Below are 24,552 nucleotides of genomic sequence, written 5' to 3'. Positions count from 1 at the left end.
TCTTGAGGTTAAAGTTTGTGAACCAGTGGTCTATAGAGCCATGAAACTGGATGACTGGATAATATCACTGGGGAAAAAAGTAGGAGGAGAGAGAAGGTGGCCCAAGACCAAGAACCAAGGTGTTTCAGCATTTAGAGATTATCTGTTTCCTCTCTTCCTCTACCCAGAGGAGACAGAAAGAATAGCATAGAGGTGGAAAAACATGGTATTATGGAAGCCAAGGAGGAGGAAAATTCAACGATACTGATTTCTTACAATCCTGATCTCAAAAGGCTATCTTATTTCCCTCTTTCCTAGTTGGAAGTTGGAGGGGACACCTTTTTTTGACACCCTCACCCCCCCCACTATAGTAATAAAAATGCCATTATAAGCCATATCACCATGGATAAGCCCTTTAACTTCTAGGATCCATTTTCTCATCTGTAAAATAATGTACACATCCTGTTTGTCTCTTAGTTTTAAGAGGAGGAATAAATAAGTTATTTTATGTATGTAAGGTACTTAGCACGGAGCTCAGTATATTGTAAAATTCATGGTACTCAAATATTAGCTACGGTTATTGTTGTTGTTATTTATAGAAAGCTTTTAAAGTTTCCTGAGATGCTGATTTGATGGCGTCCAGCTTTTTAAAATGCTTTACAGTCATTTTCTTCCCTTGTTTTATTTCCCACGCATTGTCACATATGGACCCCATTTCGGTTAACAAGAGTTGACTTTTGGAATTAAGATGAGGTTATATAATAAGGGTTGGGGGGGTGGGATAAAAGAGGTAAAATCAACAGTAAAAACTCCTGCCTTTTTGTGGTTATTGATTATAATGTTTTCCTCTATTTTATCTGGGGGAATTTTTTCCCTGGTTTTCCTAATTTACTACTTTGTATAGTTTTGAAAAATGCAACATGAAACTTAAAGAGAACTCCTAGAATACAGTACTGAACATTTAGTAGAGGCTCACTAAAAGCCTGTTGGTGTGATTGGCTTTTAAAATTTTCTATATTAAAGTTAGCTTAAAAGTTTAAAAAGATTGTCTACTTTCCACTCTTTTTCCCAGCCACCAAATTCACTTTCCTGGAATCAACTAACATATTCAATTTCAGTATCCTTCCAGAGAAATTTTATGCATTTTTATGCAAAATTTTATGTAAAAATTCTCACCTTTTCTCACAAATGTTAGCCTAACATATTTACTGCTTTGTACCTTACTTTTGAATTTAAAAATATACTTTCATGATTTTACCACATCAGTACATAAAGATGTTTCTTTCGTCCTTCCTTCCTCTCTTTCTTTCTTTTCTTTCCTTTCTTTCTTTCCTTCTTTCTTTCCTGCGTCAGGTCTTCCTTGCTGCATGCTGGCTTTCTCTAGTTGCAGCGAGTGGGGGCTACTCCCGTTGCGGTGCGCGGGCTTCTCATTGCAGTGGCTTCTCTTGTTGCGGAGCACGGGTTCTAGGTGCGTGGGCCTCAGTAGTTGTGGCACACGGGCTCAGTAGTTGTGGCTCATGGGCTCTAGAGCGCAGGCTTAGTAGCTGTGGCGCACGGGCTTAGTTGCTCCGTGGCATGTGGGATCTTCCCGGACCAGGGCTCAAACCCGTGTCCCCTGCATTGGCAGGCAGATCCTTAACCACTGCACCTTCAGGGAAGCCCAAGATGTTTCTAATATCTAATCCTTTCATGGCTTCAGAGCATTATGTTGTATGAGTGTACCATAATTTATTTAAATTTTCCCTGTTGATGGATATGTAGATTACTTACAGTCTTTTGTATGTACAGTGTTATTCCTTGCAACATCATTTGGCATATGTGGGTGTATATTTTTAGAATAAATACCTACAAATGGAATTAGTAGTCAGAGAGTATATCCATCTGTGATTTTAATAAATATTAACAAAATTGTCTTTCATGGAGTTTGTACCAATTTATACTCTCATCACACTTCTTCAATCTTAAACATAGTGTTCAATAAACATTTGTTCTCTCCCCAGCCCCAACTCTTCTCCCTCACATGTCCATCATTATTCTGAGAAATTTCACAAATGAGTGAAATGTAATGTGCCAGAGAGATCTCAACTTGGCTTCCTAAGAGAAATGTAGTCTAGGCTGATACCTGAAAGATGATGGGAGGAGCTAGGTAGATTTGGGGGAGATAGGGAGAGAAAAAAATCCTAGGCTGGGGGAATAGCATATGAGTGATGCAAGAGAGAGTAGAGGGTACTTGGTTCAAGAGAACAGATGGTCCCAGGATACAAGTGGAAGAAAGATGATAAGTGAGGTTGATGAGGTTGGGATGTTCATAATGAAGGATGTTGTAAGCTGTGTTGAAGACTGTTGATTTTATCCTAAGGGCAGTGGAGAGCTATCAAGCGGTCTTTACCATGTGAGCAATATGATCACAGTTAAGGTTTTTGTTTTTTGTTTTTTTAATTAAAATTGGCTTCAAAATGAAGATTGCAGAAGTTTAAAATGTGGACAGCTAGACCACTTAAGAGATGGTGTCAGTGATTCCGGAAGAGGTGATTGGTTACTTGAACCTAGATAATGGTAATTTGGATGGAGAGAAGTCAGTGAATTTGAAAGACATTTAAGAGGTAGAATTAACAGAATTCTTAGTGACTGAATGTGGAAAGTTAGGAAAAGAGAGGAGTCAAGGATGAAAGTTAAGTTTCTGTTTGGCGGGGCAAATGGTAGTATCATTCACAGAGTTAGGGAGCGCTGGAGAAGGAATACGTTTGAAGGAAAAGACGATACGCTTGGTTATGGATGTCCTGGAGCCATAGGCCCATGCGTTGTTGTCTAGTGCTTTCTAGGCAGGTAGTTGGAATACTTGGGTCTGAGCTTAGGAATGAGGTACACACTGGAGATGTTGATTTGGGAGCAGTGAGCAGCATATACATTGGAACAATGAAAGTGAGTTGTGATTGCCTTCGAGGGGTGTGTATAGTAGGAAGAAAGCCTAGGATAGAGCCATAAGGAACAACAGTATAAGGGCCAGGTGGACAGAGAGTTTGCAAAGGGTATCAAGAAAGAGCAACTAGAGGAGTAGGAAGGAAAACAGAGAGGGTGATGCCACAGAACCCAGAAGAAGAAAGTTTCATTGAAGACGAAGTGGTCAGCACTATCGAGTACCGCTGGGGACCAAGTAAGATAAGGACTGAGAAGTGTCCCTTTGATTTAGAGCAAGGAAGCCATCATGGTCACCTTGGCAAGGGCCAGTTTTGTGGTATAGATAGAAGTGGGTTGAGGAATTATTGGGAAGTGAGGAAGTAAAAATACCCAATATAGACTACTCTTTCAGTATGGCTATGAAGGGGAAGAGAACTGGAAGGCCACAGCTAGATGTGGATTTGGCATCAAGGGAGGACTTTTTAGATTAGAGAAACTTGAGCATGTTTAATCCCAAGGGGAAAGAATCAGTAGAGAAAGGGAAAGTTGAAGATACAGGAAAGCTAAAAGATCATGTGGGGTTCGGATTTTGTCAGATGAAGGTTGCAAGAGAATGAGTGTAGTAATGAATCATGGATTTTTAGGTGGATGAGAAGGAAGTAAAGACATGAGGTAGCCATGTAAGGAGAGAACAGAGTGACTGACTGGACTTGGAGGACTTGTTGAGGATAAGAATCATTGAGGAATGATATATATTCTCTTTTTTCACTTAACTAATATATCTTGAAAATCACTCATCAGTTCATAGAGTTCCTTTTTTTTTTTTTTGGCCTCACTGCACAGCTTGTGGGATCTTAGTTCCCTGACCAGGGATAGAACCCAGGCCCACAGCAGTGAAAGAGCTGAGTCCTAACCACTGGACCGCCAGGGAATTCTCCACAGGGTTCTTTTTCACAGCTGCATAGTAGTCTCGTGTGTTAATAAAACAAGATTAATCAGTGAATTTCCCATGTATGGGCTCTTAGAGTTATTTCTAATAGTTTGTAATTACAATGTCATAATGAATAACCTTGTACATATGTATTTTAGTATTGCTAGAGATATATCTTCAGCGTAAAAACCTAGAAGTGGGAGTGCTGGCCAAAGAGTAAATGTATATATGTGGTTTTGTTAGATATTGCCAAATTTCCCTCCATGGGAGTTGCACCATTTTGCCTTCCTGGTAGCAATGCCTGAGAGTGCCTGTTTCTCCACAGCTCACCGACAGACTAGGGGGTTAAGCTTTTGAATTTTTTTACCATTCTAAAAGATGAAAAATGGTATCTCAGTAGAGTTTTAAATTACATTTCTCTTATGAGTGAAATAGAATATCTTTTTCATATATTTAAGGGCTGTTTTAATATAATTTTGCCAAGTTTGGTGTAACAAAGGAGGGAGAGTAAGGATTTTTATATGTACCTGCATATTTTTACAAACACAAGCATAGTATGGATAAGCAGAAACTAATGAAGTTGGTCACCTCTAGGGGACGGAAGGCATAAAGTGGAGAGGTAAAGAAAAGGGAATAACCCTTCTGGACCTTTTTGTAGAGTTTTTCATTTTATAACCACTTTGAGGTTTTACACATTCAAAAAGTAAAATTAAGTCAGCAGAGATGGGGAAAGGGCTGCCAACTAACTCAAGTAATTTTCGACACAGTACTTTGACTATAAATATTCTTTGTATGTATTTTAAAGACAAGCTAAAGACATCTTGATTGAACTCTAGTTAGTAAATTTGTCATTTGTAGAGGTATTCCTATAGCAATTCTGTAACTATCAGTATTTTGTGTGTATTGTAGGATTGAGCAAATGAGTAAATATATCAGTGTTGTTGGGATAAATTTATCAGTTAATATATAATAAATATATTTATAATATTGATATAATATACCAATGATGTTCCCTTCTCACTATGGGAGAAGGGAAATTCAAGTATGGAATAGGCAACAGAAGAACTCTGAGGTATTGGATTGGAATTAGCAGTATCTCTGTGAATTCATGGTTGTTTGTTTGTTTTGGCTGTGCCACGTGGCTTGTGGGATCTTAGTTCCCCGACCAGGGATTGAACATGGGCCCCAGCAGTGAAAGCGCCGAGTCCTAACCAATGGACCGCCAGGGGATTCCTGAATTCATGGTTTAAAAATACATATATTTTAATATAAATTTATATATTATTTCCAGCTCTGTCTTCTGAAAGGGTCCAGAAGCAATGATACCTCAATAGCCATGAGTTACTGGTTTCTAAATACCATTCCCCACTAGAAAGAACCAAGGGTCCTTGGAGGAATAACTGATTCAGGTCTGGGACAGCGAGTGTACGAGATGAGCCTACAACATCTTGTGGCAGAAGATCAACAGAAAGTAAAGAAAGAAAAATGACAGGAACATATCATAAGGACACAGAAGCCAGCTTGAAAGGCATGCTACTGGCCAAACCCATGACAATTTGAGCATCAGGATGAATAATGACAATAATGAATTAAAACCCACTGAATTAAAAAATACCTGATTTTGCACTGGTAAGAAAGAGAGGGAGAGAAAGAAGGGGTGGGGAGAGAGAAAAGCACTTCATTCTAGTAGATTGCTGACCACTAAATGAAGAAATGATAAAGTTGGAAAAAATCACCATTTTATAACTGTCACACCACATCATACCAGTAATTGATTCAGGCAAGAATAATCAATGAATGATTGAACCATTGGGTGAAAATTTGATGGTGGACAGGATGTTTGCACAATGTAGAAGTATTTCCTCACAGATAGCAAAGGGGAAAATAGTAACATTAGAGTGGAGAAACCTGGTAGATACCACCTTAACATCAGGTGACACCTGATAGTGTGCACTGAGGAGGACAAAAAATCACCTAGGTGGTATTTCTGTCAAAATGCATTATCTAAAACTAATCACGAGGAAATAATCAGACAAATCCAAACTGAGAGACATTTCTCCAGAACAGCTGACATATTCTTGAGAAATGTCAATGTCGTAAAAAACAAAGGACTGAGGAACTGTTCCAGATTAAAGGAGACTAAAAAGAAAATGGCAGCTAAATGCAGTGTGCGATCCTGGATTGGATCCTAGATCAGCAAAATCAAAGGGATAATATTGGGACAGTTGGTGAAATGTGAATATAGACTGTATATTGAATAATAATTGTGTCAGTGTCAAATTTCCTGACACGGAAATTTAAGTATGTAAAGGGTCTTGAGGTCTGTAACTTATTCTCAGATGGTTCAAGAAAAAAGTGTGTGTGTATGTGTGTGTGTGTGTGTGTGTGTGTGTGTGTGTGTAGAGAGAGAGAGAGAGAGAGAAAGAAAGAGGAGAGGGGGGAGAGAAAGAAATGTTAGCAGTTAATGAAATAGGGGAAAGGTATATATGGGTGTTTTTGTACTATTCTTGTACCTTTTTATATGTTTGAAATTGTTTCAAAATAGAGAGTTAAAAATGTTCATTAAGAAAATATAAAGAAGTGTTGTAGTGGCAGCAACTGAGTAAGAGGGCCTGAAGGGAGGTTGAGATTAGAGGATTTAAGTTTCATGTTGATTAGGGTAATTCTAAGGTGTTCTGGTATATAGACCAAACCACTTCTCTGTATTCCTTGGACATCTTTGCTGAGCATTTCACATCCCCTTTAGTTATATGCGCTAGCTCATCTTGTCTCAGTGAGTTTTATTGTCATAACCAGACAGGAGCGAAATATCCTGGGATTTCAGTTTGTGGCCTGCAGTCCTCACTTCGGAGGCAGGTGGTACTTGCTTTCAACATCCCTAGGGTTTTCAAAGTCCACCTTAAAGTTCTAATCTCACTTTGATCCATTCTACTTCTTCCACTTGTGGATTTCTTGGCATAGTGTTAGGCATTAACACTGAGAGGTAGAGAGAGGGAGAGGAAAGTAACCTCACTTTACAAATAAGGAGAGTAAAACAGCACTTGCAAGGTCACATAAGTGGTAGAAATAAGATTAATAAGATTTATTTCAGGGGGGACTTCCCTGGTGGCGCAGTGGTTGCGAGTCCGCCTGCTGATACAGGGGACACGGGTTCGTGCCCCGGTCCAGGAAGATCCCACATGCCGCGGAGCGGCTGAGCCCGTGAGCCATGGCCGCTGAGCATGCGCGTCCGGAGCCTGTGCTCCGCAGCAGGAGAGGCCACAACAGTGAGAGGCCCGCGTACAGCAAAAAAAAAAAAGAAAAGAAAAGAAAAAAGATTTATTTCAGGCCTGTCTGGCTTTAGAGTTCACGTTCTTTCCACCTCAACCATGTGTCTACTTTTTTAAAGGGCTTAGCAAATAGTTCTTGGCTTGGTGGGTTTATTCTCTTGCCTTATTAGTTTTCTTAATATTGTCCTTAAACAAGCTGAAAACATTATATGTCCCACCTTCACAACTGGCTTGATGGCTTTTTTGTTTCTTGTATAATTTGAGCATAAATTCACTAGAAACAAGTCATATCAAACTAGATTGGTTTTCTTTTTTAATATAATTAGTATGGTAGACCAGGGCAGTTTCACAGTGTAACCTGATTCTAACAAAGACTTGTCAGAGTTTTATTACAATATCAGTTGAGAGAAGTAAATTAGATAACAAGTTCATCAAATAGCCTGTAAGAAACAGATGGAGCAGAGATCTGACTTTGTGAGAGATTTCAAGAACTATCCTTTAGATCAGGGGTCAGCAAATTATGACTTGCAGGCCAAATCCAGCTTGCCACCTGTTTGTTGACTTAGTTTTTTAAGATCATTTTTATTTTATGTAAGTGTACAATTCAGCATTTTTTTGTTTTTTGTTTTGTTTTAGTATATTCACGAAGTTGTACAACTATCACCATTACCTAACTCCTGACATTTTCATCACCCCAAAATTGAAACCCTTTTAGCAGTTACTCCCCATCCCCTACCCCTGGCTCCACCCCTGGCAACCACTAATCTATTTTCTGTCTCTATGGATTTTCCTATTCTGGACATTTCATATAAATGGAATCATACAATATGTAGCTTTTTGTATCTGACTTCCTTCACTTAGTATGATAATTTCAAGATTTATCTATGTTGTAGCATGAATCATACTTCATTCCTTTTTATGGCCAAATAACATTCCATTCTATAGCTATACCACATTTTGTTTATCCACTCATCAGTTAGTGGACATTTTGCTTGTTTCCACTTTTTGGCTATTATGAATACTGCTGCTATGAACAATTTGTGTAAAAAATTTTGTATGGACATATGTTGTCAGTTCTCTTAGTTATATACCTAAGAGTGGAATTGCTGTGTCATATGGCAACTCTAGGTTTAATTTTTTGAGGAACTGCCAAACTGTTTTTCAAAGTGGCACCACCATTTTACATTCCCACCAGAAATGTACAAGGGTTCCAGTTTCTCCATACCCTTACCAATACTTATTATCTGTCTTTTTTTATTATAGTCATCCTAGTGGGTGTGATGTGGTATTTCATTGTGGTCTTGATTTGCATTTCCCTAATGACTAATGATGTTGAGCTTCTTTTCATGTGCTTATTGGCCAATTTGTATATCTTCTTCTCTGGAGGAATGTATTCAGATCCTTTGCCCATTTTTAAATTGTTATTTATCATTTTATCATTGAGTCATAAGAGTTCTTTGTATGTTCTAGATAATAAACACTTATCAGATATGTGATTTGAAATTTTCTCTCTCATTCTCTGGGTTTTTTTCAGTTTCTTGAGAGTGCTTTTGACACACAAATATTTAATTTTCATGAAGTTCAAATTATTTTTTTTCTTTTGTCACTTATGCTTTTGGTGTCATATTTAAGAAACCATTGCCTAATACAAGGTCACAAAAATTTACACCTGTGTTTTCTTCTAAAAGTTTTATAGTTTTAGATCTTATGTGTACATCTTTGATCCATTTTGGGTTAATTTTTATATATGGTGTCATGTAGAGGCCCAGCTTCATTCTTTTGCATGTGCATGTTGTTATTACAGCACCATTTGTTGAAAAGACTATTCTTTCTTTCATTGAATTGTCTTGGCACTCTTGTCGGAAATCAGTTAACCTTATATAAATGTAAGGGTTTATTTGTGAACTCGTTACTCTATCCCATTGATCTAAATTTCTGTGCTTTATGTCAGTACCACATTGTTTTGATTACTGTAGCTTTGTAGTAATTTTTGAAATTGGGAAGTGAGTTTTCTAACTCTGTTTTCTTTTTCAAGATTGTTTTGGCTATTTTGGGTCCCTTGTATTTACATATGAGGTTTATGTTCAGCTTGTGAATTTCTTCAGAGAAGGCAGATGGGATTTTGATAGGGATTGGGTTGAATCTATAGCCGCTTATTTTTATAAATAAAATTTTATTGGAACACAGCCACACTCATTCATTTATGTATTGTCTATGGCTGCCTTAGTAATTCAACAGCAGAATTGAGTATTTATAACAGAGACCATATGGCCTGCAAAACCCAAAATATTTACTGTCTGGCTCTTTACAGAAAAAGTGCCAACCTCTGCTTGAGATGATGGAGTAAACTTATGCTCTGAAGCACCAGAGGGCAGAACCTGGGAGTCATTCATTAATTCAGTCATATGTTCAAGCGTATATTGAGTGCCTACAATATGCCAGAAATGTTCTAGACTCTGGGAGATGAATATAGCAGAAAATAAGACAACACATTTCCTGGCCTCATGAAGCTTCTTGCTATGGCCTGTATGACACCCTTAGAATATTGCCTCTAGTCACCTCCCTGAGCTTATCTTGCCTTACTCTGTCCCTTTTATCACTATGTTCTAGCCACACTGACCTTCATTCTGTATCTACAGCATACCAAGCCCATTCCTACCTTTGTACTTCTTCTTTCCTGTGCCTGGCATGCTTTTCCTTCTCAGCATTAAAATTTCTCCTCAAACATAGCTATATCAGAGAGGCTTTCCCTGAAAGCCTCTAAAGTATATCTAAAGTATAACCTGTCACCATGTTTTATTTTCTACATAGCGTTTATCACTATCTGAACTCATTTTATTGATTCCTGTGCTTATTTTTTTTTCTCTCCCCCACCACTAGAGTTCTCTATCTTATTTAGCACTGTAGCCTTTGCATGTATAAGAGTGCCTAGCACATAAAAAATAAAAATAAGATCAATCAATCAAATAAAAAGATTGAATGAATAAAGAGAATTTGCAGGGATAGACCGCAGATATAGGTCAGCATAAGGAAAAACTTTCTGACATGAGTTATGGTTGTTGACTTGCCCCACTATATTTATACTTAGATTTTTAGCTAGAACATATAGAAGTTGAAATATATTTTAAATCATTCCTTTTCATGACTTGTAGGAGGATTTTTCCTTCCCCAGTAATTATAGTTCACATCAGGCTATACTATAAGTCTTGAATTATCATGGTGCAAGGGAAAGAACATACTTGGATTTGATTTCCAGTTTTGCTACTCAGCTATCACAGTGCTTTATGACTATTGAATTGGTTCCCACAACAACCCTATGAGGTTATGTATATTATCTCCTTTTTTAGAGATATAAAACCTGAAGCACAGAGAGGTTAAAGAACTTGCTCAAGTCTGTCATACACAGTGAAGTAAGTCAGAAAGAAAAAGGCAAATACAGTATGCTAACACATATATATGGAATTTAAGAAAAAAAAATGTCATGAAGAACCTAGGGGTAAGGCAGGAATAAAGACGCAGACCTCCTAGAGAACGGACTTGAGGTTATGGGGAGGGGGAAGGGTGAGCTGTGACGGGGCGAGAGAGAGTCATGGACATATACACACTAACAAACGTAGTAAGGTAGATAGCTAGTGGGAAGCAGCCGCATGGCACAGGGATATTGGCTCGGTGCTTTGTGACAGCCTGGAGGGGTGGGATAGGGAGGGTGGGAGGGAGGGAGACGCAAGAGGGAAGAGATATGGGAACATATGTATATGTATAACTGATTCACTTTGTTATAAAGCAGAAACTAACACACCATTGTAAAGTAATTATACCCCAATAAAGATGTTAAAAAAAAAAAAAAAAGAACTTGCTCAAGGAAACACAGCTTGTGAACATGAAAACACATTAACTGTCCTTTATGGACAGTTTAATGGATTTTGAAGGGTAATTATGTGAAGCAATTAGGACAGGGCCTGACACATAGTAAGCTAAGTTTTAGTTATTCTTGTTACTCTTACTGCTCCATTTAGTAATTCTGAGGCACACTAAAATTTGAGAAACCATTGAACTAAGTTAAAGAAACAACAAAAGGATGTTATGGAGATGTCTGGGTAGTCTGATCATTCTGCCTTTAAGATAACTATCAAATCATTAAGTGAATGGAGAGCAAGTGAAGAATTGTCGAGTTTTATTTGCCTTCAGGACTCACTCCATTCTGTCATATTACAACTATGTAATCTCAATACATGCTAATAAACACGTGTATTGTGAAGTTTAAATGAATTGATATACGCAACAGCTTAGCACTTACCCTGGCATTTAGTAGATGCTTAATTAATGTTTGCTGGATTTTCATCTAAATCTTCCTTGCTCAGACTCATATTCACACTGTCAAGGAGTTATAGAGAAGCACATGGCCATCTGTTTCCTCTCTTTCCGAGTTGGCATTTCCTGTGGAGGGTCCACTGAACATCTCTAACTCTCATGCTCTTTGGCATTGATCTTTTCAGTGGAACTTCATTATACAAACGTTTAGGTCTGAAGTCAGTGGGTATGTTAAACATGTATGTGGTTTGGGTTGCAGTTAAGAGAGGGCCCTTACATGTATCCATGCAAACTGGGCCACAGTTATCTCCAAGCTAGACTATGTCCTCAAAGATCATTTAAGCTTGCTCTTAAAGCCTGATGCTCCTGTCTTCTGGGTTTTTTTGGTACCTCTCTCCTTCTTCTTTTATTGTAGACCTTAGTCTCATGTCACCATAGACATGGACCTGTCTTTGTTTATTCTACTGTCTATTCCCTTTTCTCCCAGTGCCTTATACCTAATGGGTGTGGAATAAATGAATTGTCCGTTTGGTCAGAGCTTAGGGTAACAATTTAATAGCTGCAGAAATAACCCTTTAGAAAAAGTTAGTAAATAGGAAGGAGTCCAGTTGTTCAAGATGTATACCCTTTGTGAGTATTTTGGCCATGTGGAGGGGTCTTTGAGAGTCGGATCTGGAAGAACACACAGAGGTTGGCAAGAGAAGATACCTGAAGATGAGTTCCACGAATGGGAGCCAGCATTTACCAAAGTGTGCTATAGGCACCTTGCATATATTACATCATTTGATCTCCACAGTGATCTTGTCAGGATGACATTATCATCATCTCCATTTCCCAGTGAAATATCTGAGGCTCTGGAAATCTTAAGTGACTGCCCATATACCTAGAAAGAGGCCAAGCTAGAGCTGAACCCAGACCGTTCTTTCACTTTACAATTCTGCCTCATATGTGTGACCCAGCTTCCTCTTGTAAAAGAATTGCTGTTACAATTCTGCCTCATATGCCTCATATGTGTGACCCAGCTTCCTCTTGTAAAAGAATAAATCTGGACAAAAGGATCTCCAGTCCTTTGGGTTATGCCAGGATACACATTGGTTGGCAGACTTCCTAGCTCTTTGCTTCTCTTTTCTTATTCCCTTAATGCAGTGTGTCCCAACTTTTTCCCCTATCAAGAATGACCTTTATTATTTTTTTCCCTGTAGGTCCTACATTTTGATAGATTGTTGTCTCCTAAATTGTATTAATTAATAATGTTTCTTATTTTAATATACTTCTCCACACCGTGACTGCACAGCAGAGCTCCTGAGTAGCATTGGCTATACCTAACGTTACAACACAGATTGTATATATTTCCAGTCAAATGCAAAAAATCATGACTTTGTGCCTAGTCTGGGTTGCCCAGTCACCTGTAAATGGTCTTTTCCCACTGGACTTTTTTTTTTTTTTTTTTTGGTACGCGGGCCTCTCACTGTTGTGGCTTCTCCCGTTGCGGAGCACAGGCTCCGGACGCGCAGGCTCAGTGACCACGGCTCATGGGCCCAGCCGCTCCACGGCATGTGGGATCTTCCCGGACCGGGGCACGAACCCGTGTCCCCTGCATCGGCAGGCGGACTCTCAACCACTGCGCCACCAGGGAAGCCCCCACTGGACTTTTAACTCAGGACTTCCCTGGCAGTCCAGTGGTTAAGAATCTGCACTTCCAATGCAAGGGGCACGGGTTTGATCTCTGGTCAAGAAACTAAGATCCCACATACTGCATGGCACAGCCAGTAAATAAATAAATAAATTAATTAATTAAAATACATCAACTCACCAAAATTGGAACTGATCTAAGTGTACAATACTAAGGTAGAGATGAATATAGTTTAAACTTTGGAGGAATATTCTATAACCATTTGAAGTCATGCTTATGAGATCATAATAACATGGGGAAAGGCTAATGTTATAAGTTTGGAGAAGAGGAGGAGAAAACAAAACCTCATCAGCTCCTCCAGAGGACAGGAGATGTGTCTGTCTGACTCAGTTATATCTCTCTGATCCAGTACAGTACTGGCAGACACATAGCAGGCGTTTAAGTTTTGAGGGAAATACCCCGAAATTTAAAAAGCCAAAATGGAGCTTCCCTGGTGGCACAGTGGTTAAGGATCTGCCTGCCAATGCAGGGAACACGGGTTCGAGCCCTGGTCCAGGAAGATCCCACATGCGCCACAACTACTTAGCCTGTGCTCTAGAGCCCATGTGCCACAACTACTGAAGCCTGCACGCCTAGAGCCCATGCTCTGCAAAATAGAAGCCACCACAATGAGAAGCCCACGCACTGCAAAGAAGAATAGCCCCTGCTCGCCACAACCAGAGAAAGCCCGCGCAGCAATGAAGACCCAACAATGCAGCCAAAAATAAAAATAAATAAATAAAAATTTTTTTAAAGTAGATTGTAAAATAATATTTTAAAATTAATTAATTAAAAAGGCAATATGACACCATGGTTAAGAGCCAAGTTCTGGAATCTGTCAGACATGAATTCACATTCTTACTATACTGTTTATACAGTATGGGGTATTAACCTTTTCCTCATCTGAAAAATGAGAATAGTAGTGGTGTTTCCATCACAAGGTAGTTGTAAAGTTTAACTCAGAGCATAAATGAAGGGCACAGTATTGTTCCTGGTAGATGGTGAGATAGCGCTTATTATATATCAGCTACCACTATCACTATTATTATTACTACCTTGTTTCTTCCCTCTCTTTATTGAGGTATGATTTACATAAAAATAAAGTGCGTAGGTCTCAAGCGTTGAGTTAGATGAGTTTTGGCACTTGAGTAACTACCACCCACGACAAGATAGAGAATACTTCCATCACCCTGGAAGTTCCCATGGTGCCCTTTCCAGTCAACACTCCTACCTCAGAGCAACCACATTTTGGCTTCTGTCGCCATAGATTAGTTTTGCCTGTTCATATACTTTCTGTAAATGGAATTATATAGTATACATATTTTTGTGTTTGGCTTCTTTTGCTTATCATGACGTTTTTTGAGTTTCATCCATGTGGTTGCATGTATCTATGGGTAGTTCCTTTTTATTTCTGAGTAGGATTACACTGTAGGAATACACTACTTTCGTGTATTCATTCTCCTGTTGATGATCATTTGGGTTATTTCCAGTGTGGGGCTTTAAAAATTAAAACATCTATGGATATTCTTATACCAGTCTTTAGATGGACAAATGTTTTCATTTCCCTTAAGTGAATACCTAAGGAATGGAATTGCTGGGTCATAGAGTGGATATAAGCTTAACTTTATATCAGACTGACAAACAGTTCTCTAAAGTGATGGCAGCAGTGAGATCTCTTTTTAGTACAGGTGGGAATAAGGGTGACATTTGAGGTAATCCAGCACAGCCAGAGAAATACTTTGGAGTCATATGGACCTGCGTTCCTATCCGGGCTCTGGTGTTTACAATTTGTGTGACCCTGGCTAAGTTATTTAATATCTCTGAGACTTGGTCTCACCTGTAAAAAGGGAGTGATAATGAGATCAGGTATATTAATAGCTAGTATTCTACCTAGCAGTGGCATGCCAAATTGGGGGCAGTAGTGCAGGCTTGTAAGGGGGTGCATGGTCTGTAAGGAATTTAAAAGCAGTAAGAAAACCACCTAAAAGTCCATTTGCTTTTTATCATTATGCACCTACAATTCTAAGCAGTGTCAGTGGTAAAACGCTTCTCCCTGCCTCCTTTTCCTCCTGTATACCATGCTACCTAGAAATGTATAGGAACTTATAATAAATAGTAACTATAATCAATATTTAATAAAGTTAAGTAGGAAGTAAGGGGTTGTAATTTTTAACTTAAGTGAGATTTGTAGCTTTTATTCCAGGTACTTTCTCTGTGCACTTTCTGTTTTCTCCAGATCCCTGGTGTGGAAGGCTCACCCTAAGTAGAAACATTTCCTGGGTTCCAGGGAGGCACACAGAGGTCTATTCCTCTTTAGGAGCCATCTGTAAACAGTCCCTCCTCTCTGTTCCTTTAAAGTTTGAGGTTTTCTCCCCTTTTTACCCAGTGTTTAATTCTGATATGTCATAGGCATATTTTCTTCCATTGTATTTGTCAACGTAATTATAGATCGTGTACCTAATCTAAGCCAGCCTTATTTATCAAGTCCAAAACAAATCCTCTTAAACAGGCTGTGCCTTGTTAATTAGCTTCCCAAACATACATTCTAACTTATGGAGCCCTTTATTAATGTTTTTTGTCAATAGTTACTTTGCATTTATGTAGAATCTGGTTTGGGCTTTCTCTCTACACTTTCTCCAACTTACCTGCCTCTGAGCTATTTTTTTACTATGTAAAAATGAATCATAAATATCATATTTGTCTACTGTGGCCTGTCTTCTATACTTTGGATGGGCTACTGATTTGAGGACAAATACAGTAATTCTGGAAGCATTAGTACATCTCAGACAGTGCTTAAGAGCCTGAGCTCTTGAGTTAAAATGCTTCCTGATACCACTACTAGCTGTGCCACATTAGCCATGTCTAACATGTGGGGGGGGGGGGTGTTTGTTTGTTTGTTTACACCACCAAGCAACTCGCTGCTACCAGCTGGGTTCCCTACGATGTAACTCAATTCTGACAGGATCTACCTGGAGATAGCATCAGATCCCACAGGTTAAGGGTTCAGTCCTACAAGACTGCCCTGCTGTTCCCTACCCCCAACACCTACTTCAGACGGCAGTGGCAAATCCAGGTTGTCACCTGGGCTTTGGACCAACTGGCTATAGATTAGAGGTTCCAAACACCTTCTCCTTTGGTTCAATTAATTTGCTAAAGTGACTCACAGAACTCAGAAACATTTTACTTACTAGATTACCGATTTATTATAAAAGGATATAATTGAGGAACAGCCAGATAAAAGAGCTGCATAGGGCAAGGTATATGCCGCTCTCCCCAAATCTTCACATGTGTACCAACACAGAAACTCTCTGAACCCTGTCCTTTTTGCTTTTTCTTCACATTGGCATGGTTGATTAAATCATTGACCATTGGTGATCAGTTCAACCTCCAGTCCCTCTCCCCTCCCTGGAAGTCAGGGAGGTGGGACTGAAAGTTCCCGCCCTCCAATCATATGTTTGGTTCTCCATCCTTAGGTGCTTTCCAAAAATCACTTCATTAACATAAACCTCAGGTGTTAGTTGAAAGAGGTTTGTTATGAATATCACGAAACCTTTATCACTCTTATTACTTAGGAAATTCCAAGGGTTTTAGGAACTCTGTGCCAGAAGTAAGAATGAAGACTAAATATATCTTTCTTAAGTATAAATATATATATAAATCACAGTATCGCAGCAGATTACCTAACCTCTCTGAGCGTTGTTTTTCTTATCCATGAAATGAGTAATGATACCTGTTTCTTTTTTTTTGACATTCACATTGTATTTCTAGAATATAGATGATCATTCAAGTTAGAAGTTAGTTAATTTTTTAATTTAATTTTATTTTTTTATACAGCAGGTCCTTATTAGTCATCCATTTTATACACATTAGTGTATACATGTCAACCAATCGCCCAATTCAGCACACCACCACCACCACCCCCTGCCGCTTTCCCCCCTTGGTGTCCATATGTTTGTTCTCCCAATTCATCACTCCACCTCCCCGCCATTTTCTCCTGTTGGTGGCCATACATTTGTTCTCTACATCTGTGTGTCTATTTCTGCCCTGCAAACCAGTTCATCTGTACCATTTTTCTAGGTTCCACATATATGTGTTAATATATGATATTCGTTTTTCTCCTCTGACTTACTTCACTCTGTATGACAGTCTCTAGATCCATCCATGTCTCTACAAATGACCCAATTTCGTTCCTTTTTATGGCCGGGTAATATTCCATTGTATATATGTACCACATCTTCTTTATCCATTTGTCTGTCGATGGGCATTTAGGTTGCTTCCATGACCTGGCTATTGTAAATAGTGCTGCAATGAACATTGGGGTGCATGTGTCTTTTTGAATTATGGTTTTCTCTGGGTATATGCCCAGTAGTGGGATTTCTGGGTCATATGTAATTCTATTTTTAGTTTTTTAAGGAACCTCCAAACTGTTCTCCATAGTGGCTGTATTAATTTACATTCCCACCAACAGTGCGAGAGGGTTCCCTTTTCTCCACACCCTCTCCAGCATTTGTTGTTTGTACATTTTCTGATGATGCCCATCCTAACTGGTGTGAGGTGATACCTCATTGTAGTTCCGATTTGCATTTCTCTAATAATTAGTGATGTTGAGCAGCTTTTCATGTGCTTCTTGTCCACCTGTATGTCTTCTTTGGAGAAATATCTATTTAGGTTTTAATATTGAGCTGCATGAGCTGTTTACATATTTTGGAGATTAATCCTTTGTCTGTTGATTCGTTTGCAAATATTTTCTCCCATTTTGAGGGTTCTCTTTTCGTCTCGTTTATGTTTTCCTTTGCTGTACAAAAGCTTTTAAGTTTCATTAGGTCCCATTGTTTATTTTTGTTTTTATTTCCATTATTCTAGGAGGTGGATCAAAAAAGATCTTGCTGTGATTTATGTCAAAGAGTGTTCTTCCTAAGTTTTCCTCTAAGAGTTTTATAGTGTCCAGTCTTACATTTAGGTCTCTAATCCATTTTAAGTTTATTTTTGAGTATGGTGTTAGGGAGTGTTCTAATTTCATTCTTTTACATGTAGCTGTCCAGTTTTCCCAGCGCCATTTATTGAAGAGACTGTCTTTTCTCCATTGTATGTCCTTGCCTCCTTTGTCATAGATTAGTTGACCATAGGTGCGTGGGTTTATCTCTGGGCTTTCTATCTTGTTCCATTGGTCTATATTTCTGGTTTTGTGTCAGTACCATATTGTCTTGATTATTGTAGCTTTGTAGTATAGTCTGAAGTCAGGGAGTCTGATTCCTCCAGCTCTGTTTTTTTCCCTCTAGACTGCTTTGGCTATTTGGAGTCTTTTGTGTCTCCATACAAATTTTAAGATTTTTTGTTCTAGTTCTGTGAAAAATGCCATTAATAATTTGATAGGGATTGCATTGAATCTGTAGATTGCTGTGGTTAGTATAGTCATTTTCACAATATTGATTCTTCCCATCCAAGAACATGGTATATCTCTCCATCTGTTGGTATCATCTTTAATTTCTTTCATCAGTGTTATAGTTTTCTGCATACAGGTCTTTTGTCTCCTTAGGTAGGTTTATTCCTAGGTATTTTATTCTTTTTGTTGCAGTGGTAAATGGGAGTGTTTCCTTAATTTCTCTTTCAGATTTTTCATCATTAGTGTATAGGAATGCAAGAGATTTCTGTGCATTAATTTTGTATCCTGCAACTTTACAAAATTCATTGATTAGCTCTAGTAGTTTTCTGGTGACATCTTGAGGATTCTCTATGTATAGTATCATGTCATCTGCAAACAGTGACAGTTTTACTTCTTTTCCAATTTGTATTCCTTTTATTTCTTTTTCTTCTCTGATTGCCATGGCTAGGACTTCCAAAACTATGTTGAATAATAGTGGTGAGAGTGGACACCCTTGTCTTGTTCCTGATCTTAGAGGAAATGCTTTCAGTTTTTCACCATTGAGAATAATGTTTGCTGTGAGTTTGTCGTATATGGCCTTTATTATGTTGAGATAGGTTCCCTCTATGCCCACTTTCTGGAGAGTTTTTATTATAACTGGGTGTTGAATTTTGTCAAAAGTTTTTTCTGCATCTATTGAGATGATCATGTGGTTTTTATTCTTCAGTTTGTTAATATGGTGTATCACATTGATTGATTTGCATATATTGAAGAATCCTTGCGTCCCTGGGATAAATCCCACCTGATCATGGTGTATGATCCTTTTAATGTGTTGTTGGATTCTGTTTGCTAGTATTTTGTTGAGGATTTTTGCATCTATATTCATCAGTGATATTGGTCTGTAATTTTCTTTTTTTGTAGTATCTTTGTCTGGTTTTGGTATCGGGGTGATGGTGGCCTCATAGAATGAGTTTGGGAGTGTTCCTTCCTCTGCAATTTTTTGGAAGAGCTTGAGAGGGATGGGTGTTAGCTCTTCTCTAAATGTTTGATAGAATTCACCTGTGAAGCCATCTGGTCCTGGACTTTTGTTTGTTGGAAGATTTTTAATGACAGTTGCAATTTCATTACTTGTGATTGGTCTGTTCATATTTTCTGTTTCTTCCTGGTTCAGTCTTGGAACGTTATACCTTTCTAAGAATTTGTCCATTTCTTCCAGGTTGTCCATTTTATTGGCATAGAGTTGCCTATAGTAGTCTCTTAGGATGCTTTGTATTTCTGTGGTGTCTGTTGTAACTTCTCCTTTTTCATTTCTGATTTTATTGATTTGAGTCCTCTCCCTCTTTTTCTTGATGAGTCTGGCTAATGGTTTATCAATTTTGCTTATCTTCTCAACGAACCAGCTCTTAGTTTTATTGATCTTTGCTATTGTTTCTAGTTCATTTATTTCTGCTCTGATCTTGATAATTTCTTTCCTTCTGCTAACTTTGGGTTTTGTTTGTTCTTCTTTCTCTAGTTCCTTTAGGTGTAAGGTTAGATTGTTTATTTGAGATTTTTCTTGTTTCTTGAGGTAGGCTTGTATAGCTATAAACTTCCCTCTTAGAACTGCTTTTGCCATATCGCATAGGTTTTGGATTGTCCTGTTTTCATTGTCATTTGTCTCCAGGTATTTTCTGATTTCCTCTTTGATTTCTTCAGTGATCTCTTGGTTATTTAGTCATATATTGTTTAGCCTCCATGTGTTTGTGTTTTTTACATTTTTTTTCCCTGAAATTGATTTCTAATCTCATAGCATTGTGGTCAGAAAAGATGCTTGATATGATTTCAATTTTCTTAAATTTACTGAGGCTTGATTTGTGACTCAAGATGTGATCTCTCCTGGAGAATGTTCCGTGCGCACTTGAGAAGAAAGTGTAATCTGTTTTTGGATGGAATGTTCTATAAATATCAATTAAATCTATCTGGTCTATTGTGTCATTTAAAGCTTGCGTTTCCTTATTAATTTTCTGTCTGGATGATCTGTCCATTGGTGTAAGTGAGGTGTTAAAGTCCCCCACTATTATTGTGTTACTGTCGATTTCCTCTTTTTTTTTTTTGCGGTATGCGGGACTCTCACTGCTGTGGCCTCTCCCGTTGCGGAGCACAGGCTCCAGACGCGCAGGCCCAGCGACCATGGCTCACGGGCACAGCCGCTCCGCGGCATGTGGGATCCAGACTGGGGCACTGGGGCACGAACCCGCATCTCCCACATCGGCAGGCGGACTCTCAACCACTGAGCCACCAGGGAAGCCCCAATTTCCTCTTTTATAGCTATTAGCAGTTACCTTATGTATTGAGGTGCTCCTATGTTGGGTGCATATATATTTATAATTATTATATCTTCTTCTTGGATTGATCCCTTGATCATTGTGTACTGTTCTTCCTTGTCTCTTGTAACATTCTTTATTTTAAAGTCTATTTTATCTGATATGAGTATTGCTACCCCAGCTTTCTTTTGATTTCCATTTGCATGGACTATCTTTTTCCATCCCCTCACTTTCAGTCTGTATGTGTGCCTAGGTCTGAAGTGGGTCTCTTGTAGACAGCACATATATGGGTCTTGTTTTTGTATCCATTCAGCAAGCCTGTATCTTTTGGTTGGAGCATTTAATCCATTCATGTTTAAGGTAATTATCAATATGTATGTTCCTATTATCATTTTCTTAATTGTTTTGGGTTTGTTTTTGTAGGTCCTTTTCTTCTCTCATGTTTCCCACTTAGAGAAGTTCCTTTAGCATTTGTTGTAGAGCTGGTTTGGTGGTGCTGAATTCTCTTAACTTTTGCTTGTCTGTAAAGCATTTGATTTCTCCATCGAATCTGAATGAGATCCTTGCTGGGTAGAGTAATCTTGGTTGTAGGTTCTTCCCTTTCATCACTTTAAGTATATCATGCCACTCCCTTCTGGCTTGTAGAGTTTCTGCTGAGAAATCAGCTGTTAACCTTATGGGAGTTCCCTTGGGAACTCCTAGGGGAGTCGTTTTTTCCCTTGCTGCTTTCAATAATTTTTCTTTGTCTTTAATTTTTGCCAATTTGATTACTATGTGTCTCCTTGGGTTTATCCTGCCTGGGACTCTGCGCTTCCTGGACTTGCGTGGCTATTTCCTTTCCTATGTTAGGGAAGTTTTCGATTATAATCTCTTCCAATATTTTCTATGGTCCTTTCTCTCTCTCTTCTCCCTCTGAGAGCCCTATAATGCGAATGTTGTTGCATTTAATGTTGTCCCAGAGGTCTCTTAGGCTGTCTTCATTTCTTTTCATTCTTTTTTCTTTATTCTGTTCCACAGCAGTGAATTCCACCATTCTGTCTTCCAGGTCACTTATCTGTTCTTCTGCCTCAGTTATTCTGGTATTGATTCCTTCTAGTGTGTTTTTCATTTCAATTATTGTATTGTTCATCTCTGTTTGTTTGTTCTTTAATTCTTCTGGATCTTTGTTGAACATTTCTTGCATCTTCTCGATCTTTGCCTCCATTCTTTTTCCGAGGTCCTGGATCATCTTCACTATCATTATTCTGAATTCTTTTTCTGGAAGGTTGCCTATCTCCACTTCATTTAGTTGTTTTTCTGGGGTTTTATCTTGTTCCTTCATCTGGTACATAGCCCTCTGCCTTTTGATCTTGTCTATCTTTCTGTGAATCGATACCTGTTTCTTAAGATAATGGATGTAGAATGCTGTATTAGTTTTCTATTGCTACCACAACAAATTACCACAAACTTAGTGGCTTAAAACAACACAAATTTATTATCTTACAGTTCTGTAGGTTGGAAGTCTGCCGTGGGTCTCACCAGGCTAAACCCTTGACAGAGCTATTCTCCTTCTGGAGGCTATAGAGTAGAATCCGTTTTCTTGTAATTCCCGCTTTCTAGAGATTGCTGTATTTCTTCGCTCGTGACCCCCTTCTTCCATCTTCAGAACCGGCAATAGCAGGTCAAGTCCCTTTCACACCTACATCTCTCTACTCTCTGCAGCCAGGAGAGGTTCACTGATTTTTTTTTTTTTTTTATGTGGACCATTTTTAAAGTCTTGATTGAATTTGTTACAATATTGCTTCCGTTTTATGTTTTGGTTTTTTGGCCCCGAGGTATGTGGGATCTTAGCTCCCTGACCGAGGATCGAACCTGCACCCCCTGCATTGGAAGGCGAAGTCTTAACCACTGGGATGCCAGGGAAGTCCCAACGTTCACTGATTTTAAGGACTCGTGTGATTATATTGGGCTCACCTGGATAATCTAGGCTAATTTCCCACCTCGAGGATTTTAACCTTAATCATATCTGCAAAGTCCCTTTTGCCACCTACCATAACATATTCATGGGTTCCAGAGGATCAGGACATGGACGTTTGTAGGGGGGCCGTTGTTCTCCCTACCCCAAGTGCAAGGTACTGTGCCTCGCTCTTTGTAAACCCTCAGTAAGTGGCACTCGTTCAAGGCCCTCGGTACTCTGGGAAGTTGCAAACTGAAGACTGAGCCCTGGGCACAAGTAATTTAAAGCCTGGTAGGAAAATGAGAGGGGTGAGGCCAGAAATGATTCTGATCCAGAAAGAGTGAACAGAGTCGTGTGGGGTGTCCACCAAGTGCTGTGGGAAAGTGAGAAGCCTCAGGTCAGTAAGTGGTCTGGCGAGTTTGAACAGAATGAATGTGTCAATAATGTATTTAAGTGCAGAACCCAGAAAGAAATGAGGATCAACTCAAATGAGAATCTTTTTGGGACAATGGGTAAGAAGGAAGGAGAAGGCAGAGGAAAAGCCCCTTCTGCCTAGAGAGTCAGGGAATTAGATTTGTTCTTGTCTCTTGATTCTTCCCACTAGTCCCCCTGGACTCACTTGTTCATTATGCAGCAGATATGTGCCAGGCACTGTACCTGGCCTAGAGGATATAGTGAACACAGTACACAGAGGCCACTTCCCTGCAGCTCAGTGTGGTGAAGCAAAATAACCATGTCAACACAGAGCCATAATACAGTGTGGCAGTAGGAGCCCACAGGAAGGATGTGCCTCCTTCCCAGATTTACAGGGTGGGAAAGGCATCTTGAGGGAAGTGCTGATAAACTGCGACCTGAAGAATGAGTTAATCAGGATGCTCTGGGCCACAGGTAACAGCCCAACTCAAGTGACCTTAAACAATAATGACTGGAAGCCCAGGAGTAGGGTAGGCATCAGGGTTGGTTACTCTGGTCACTTTGGCTCCATTTTTCTGTGATTCCCTTGGCTGGGCTTTCCTCTCTCTGTTTATTTCACTCTCAGGCTGGCTACCCTCGTGGTCCCAAGTCCCGGAGTCACATTAGGACACCCAGCATCCAGAGGAAGAAAGGCATCCCTTTCATAGACTCTCTCCTGAAAATGAGAAAACTCCTTTTCCACACACTCCCAGCAACTGGTCCCCTTGCATCCGATTGGGGTCACAGGCTCATTTCTGAGCCAATACCTGTGTCCAAGTGAATGCTGTGTCCAATTTGGCTTAGATCTAAGTTCCTGAACCTATCAGTGTGGAAAGGACAGTGAACTTACACATGGTCTGATTTGGGCTGGGCAGATAATGAAATGAAAATCAAGGTGCCATTAGGAATGAGGGAGGGTGAAGGAAAGAAAGAACAGAGTGTAGGAATGGAAGTGACTTGTTCTCTCCTTCTCCCATGTAAGACTAGTTTCTGCCACTTCATACCTTCTGCTTTCCATGGATTCTGTTTCCTCTTATTTCTAGCTTTGCCATGACTTCTCTCCGCACATGCTTTCAACTTCAGTATCTGTCATTAACTGCCTCACTTCTCCATGTCTCTCAATTCAAATCCCCAAGCTTAATTTACCTCACTATACCAGGCTCCACCTACTTGGAAGTAAGCTGCAGAAGATCTAAATACAAGATTTATTTTGTATACTGCTCTGCCCCCAGCATCTGAACAGTACCTGGCATGCAGTAAGTGCTCGATGAATTAAATATGTGCCAAATGAATGGAAGAACCGCCTTCTAGCTAATCGGCTGCCTTTCAGTCAGTTGCCCTCTGCCAGATTTTCTGTGGCTGAGGGGGTGTCCCTTGAAGGGACTGTTGACATGTCCCCTCTAGTGGTAGGAGCAGAAATTTGTTTGGATATAACTTC

At 39.3% G+C, this 24,552-nt stretch overlaps 1 protein-coding gene across 6 annotated transcripts in view; it reads left to right on the top strand.

The window, feature by feature from the left end:
* The window catches only part of WDTC1 (WD and tetratricopeptide repeats 1), a 73,034-nt gene that overhangs the window by 27,674 nt on the left and 20,808 nt on the right, over positions 1-24,552 (top strand). The window lies entirely within an intron of this gene.

Source organism: Aethalodelphis obliquidens, unplaced genomic scaffold, assembly GCF_003676395.1.
Source record: "Aethalodelphis obliquidens isolate GAN/ISIS:26980383/991018 unplaced genomic scaffold, ASM367639v1 scaffold9, whole genome shotgun sequence".
Taxonomy (NCBI): Eukaryota; Metazoa; Chordata; class Mammalia; order Artiodactyla; family Delphinidae; genus Aethalodelphis; species Aethalodelphis obliquidens.
This window is presented reverse-complemented; position numbering and strand designations above follow the sequence as displayed.